Genomic DNA, 4,410 nt, shown 5'->3' with positions numbered 1-4,410 from the left:
TAATTCATGCATAATTACTAACAGGACAATTTCCCAACTAGTCCTCCCATAATCGTGAGTGTTCCACCAACTATTGAACTGCAAGACCACGGTACTAGCGGGAGCAAAATCACTTGATCCATGCGGGATGTTGTCGCGCTAAATATATTACAAACATTTGTTTTTGAGATTTCATTACTTACAGTAGAAAATTCTTTCAGTGGAGGAGTATAATATTGAGTTCAAGCAATTTATGTTGAAGTGCGGACTAATGGAACCCAAGGAGAACACCACAACACGACATCTTGGGGGATTAAGATTGTCTATTGGCAATGTGATATAATTGCAACCCCATTAGAGATAACTGTATCGAGTCTACACCACCTTCACACCGGGTCTAACCATCAGATCACATAGCAAGAACACCGCAAGAACACACCTACCAAAGTACCCAAAACTATTTCTCATGAAGAGATATCACCATAAAAGTAAAAAGAGGATTGACCAGGCCAACACCCCTAAAATATTTTCAGCCAAGAAGTATTTCAAATGTCATGGATATGGGCATATTGCATCCAATTGCTTGAAGAAAAAGGTAATTTTATTTACTGAGCAGGACACAGTGGAAGAGGTAGAGGGAAGGCCCAGAGGAGACTGGAGAAGAATTCGAGCTACCTACAGATGATGGTGAGATGCTTTTGGCTCGATACGTTCTCTACACTTAGCCTAAGAGGGATTAACAGTGGTTCATACATATTATATTTTGCAATCATTGTATTTTGAGGGGGAATGTGTGCAGTCTCATTATAAATGAAGGTAAGTGCGAAAATATTTTATTTACACAAGCGTTTAACAAATTAAGCATCACACAAAAATATTTCTAGCCATATTTTTTGTCTTGGTTGAAGAAGGAGAATGAGATCAATGTTGATAAGAGATGGTTGCTAGAGTTTTCAATTGAAAGCAAACTACAAGATTATGTTTGGTGTGATATCATGCCTATTGATACATGTTACATTCTTTTGGGTCAATCATGATAGTATGACAAGGGTATGCTTCATGATGATCACAAAAACACATACATTTTTTAAGGTTGAAAAACCTATTGTACTTTTGCCATTAAAGGAGTTAGTAGTGATGAGTACTCATACAAAGACGAGCTTTAGTGTCACGTGCCATATTTTTACAGGCTATGAGAGTGGTGTTAGTGAGACTGGCTTTGGTGATGTTAGAAGACGGTGATACAAAGAAGCTGATACTTGAGGCAGTGCGACTCTTATTAGAGGAATTTCATGATGCTCTAATAGATAGTCTGTGACTTGGATTGTCACCCCTACTAGAGATTCAACATACTATAGATTTTTTCCAAGGTCAATGCTCCCCAACCGACCAACTTATTGGATGCAACCAACTAAATATAAGATGCTACAAAAATAGGTTGATGATCTAATGGCTTGAGGACTTATCCTTAAGAGTACCAATCCAGTTTTTGTGCTAGCTTTGATTATGCACAAAAATGATGGAACGAGTAAAGGCATCTTTTATGATAAGAGATGGATTGTATGAGTGGAAAACCATGTCAATTGGCATGTCCAATGCACCTGACATCTTCATGCGACTAATGAATTTTGAATTTCATCAAATTTTTTTTTTGATTGTATAGTTTGACGATGTCTAGTGTAAAGTCTTCAAAAGAAGAACATTTACAATATTTATAAGATGTTTTTAAAATTTGTATATACAAAACGATTATATGGTCACTAAAAGAAGTGTTACTTTTTTACATCACAAACGCTTTTTGTCGGGTATATTGTTTCAGCTGCTAACATTGAGATGAATCAAGCGAAGATTGATACTATTGTGGCATGGCCTAAACCCCATTCATTTACTTATACACATTTTCATGTTCTGACTTCTTTTTACAGGAGATTTATCGGGAATTTCAGCTCAATCATGTCAATCATGATCCCCTTGACCGATCTTCTCAAGTTAGAGAGATTTTCATGGTCAGAGGATAGACATATTAGTTTTGATGCTCTAAAGAAACATGTTACTCCATCTCATGTTCTAGCATCTCTAGATTTTAACCAAGCATTTGCGGTGAAGTGTGATTCCTCCAATTTGAAAATTGGAGCTGTGTTGAATCAAGGAGGACATTATATTACTTCTTTCATGAAAAGTTGAATGATTCCACAAGACTATACACTAACCATGATAAAGAGTTATATGTCATCGTGCTAGCCTTTAGTCACTAAAGTTGTTATCTATTTGTAGATGATTTTATTCTTTACATTGATCATGATGCCCTAAAATTCTTGAATAATCGGAGCAAACTGAAGGGTGGAGCGCCTTGTGGGTAGAATTTTTCTGTTCATTCTATTTTGTGCTCAAATATAAAGCAAAGAATCTGAACAAAGTAGCATATTTATTGAGTTGTTGCCACTTATTAATCACTATTATATAGTTTAAGGTAGTTTTTTTTGAGCTATTGCAAGAATTGTATGTAGTTGCTGAGAATTTTCTGATTTTTTAGACACGGTGTAAGGATAGACCGTATGAACATTATCACATATTTGATGTATATTTATTCTTTTTAGAAAAAAATATGAATTTCTTTGAGTTCACTTAAGGAGAGTATTTTACTTGAGTGTCATTATGGATGGATGATAAGATATTTTGGCAGAGTTAAATCATTTCCTTCGTAAAAGAGAATTTTTTTTGGCCTAGATTGGTATGAAATGTGAAGATACACGCTAGACAATGCAATATATGTCATTTGAGAAAGTCTCGAGGACAAAATACAAGCTTATGCACTCCCCTTTATGTTCTAAAGGCACCTTGGTTGGACATGAGCATGGATTTTGTGTCGAGCTTACCCCAGACGCTGCGGATTAAGGATTTGTTATGGTTTTGGTAGATCGTCTCTTCAAGATAAAATATTTTGTTTCTTGCCACAAGACGATGGACACATCACACACTGCAGACATATACTTCAAGAAGTTGTTGTCTTCATATTACTCAGGAGCATTACTTTAGACAGGAACATGAAATTTTTCAACCACTTATGGAGGATTTTATTCTATAAGTTAGCTACAAAGCAACATCACACTCTCATATAGAAAAACAAACAGAGGTTGCAAATCGCAGTATGGAAAATCTCCTTTGATGCTGAGTGCGAAAGAACATTCGACAGTGAGATTTAGTTATCCCTGAAGTGGAGTTTGTCTACAATCGTTCCACTTGGCAGGCCACCAGGCACAGTCTTTTTGAGATTGTATACTGATGAAATCTTATCGCACCATTGGCGTTAGTACCAATATTTTAAGCTATTGAGCTTAGCACTAATACATATGTTAGAGTCAGATATTCAGAGCTTATATGACCATGTAAATAAGGAAATTACTAAAAAACACCAAGTATCAGAAGCGAGTTAATAAATTCATAAAAGCTATGACTTTCAAAGAGGGTGTGTTGATATGGATTAGGCTGAAGGAGCAGTTTCACACAGGCTTTTTTGGGAAACTCAAGCCTAGAGCAGACGGTTCTTTCAGGATTGTTAAGAGGATTAATGCATACAAAATTGTTTTGGCAGGATTCTACAATATTTCTGCTACATTTAAAGTTGTCAAATTGTTACTTTATAATGAGAATTCAGACTCCTCCAACAAAAAAGGCGAAGGAGTGATGCAAGAGCTCTTCCACAATACCTAGCCCGGCGGTATCACGATTGCGGGATCCCTCAATTGTGGTATGGAACTAGGACTTAATACCGTCCCGGGGGATGTTTATTGTGGGATTTTCTTGCTATGTGGGCTGCACGTTCATTTACATTCTCTTCTAATTAGAGTTTAATTTAGGAATTAATATAAATATATTATGCTCTGTTTTCAGTTCCATTGCTATTTTACAATCACCTCCTCAGTAAATCCATTTTAAACACCCAGGAACCCTAGAACATTGTCAAAGAATCTTTGTATTCATTGTGTTGCTTTAGATTTTTTCTGAAGGATGCGGTGGTTCAAGCTTTTACCAAGCATTGTTTTAATTTTTCTGAATTTCTTTGAGAAGCTTGCTTTGAATTAAGATTTGTGCTTGATTACATTGTGATTATCGTGATGTCAACAAAAACTCGACACATGGATATAGTGAACACTAGTTTCCTGATTAAATGAATAAGAATGCAAGAAAAAAAGAAAAAGGTGCAGAAGCACGAGGTCATTGCCATTTTAAAAAAGAGAAAATAATACTATTAAAGCTACATCGATCCAATCAAACAAAGAAGAGATCAAAACAGGCATTGTCCCTTTTGATGCACTGAACTGAAATCCATAAATAAATTTCATACCAAGTGAAAATTTGATTGTGAACTGCTCTAAATCCAAAAAACATGTAGTTTTGCATGGTGTTTAAATTTATTAAATCGCCTATTAT

This window comes from Phalaenopsis equestris, unplaced genomic scaffold (genome assembly GCF_001263595.1).
Source record: "Phalaenopsis equestris unplaced genomic scaffold, ASM126359v1 Scaffold000264, whole genome shotgun sequence".
NCBI lineage: Eukaryota > Viridiplantae > Streptophyta > Magnoliopsida > Asparagales > Orchidaceae > Phalaenopsis > Phalaenopsis equestris.
This window is presented reverse-complemented; position numbering follows the sequence as displayed.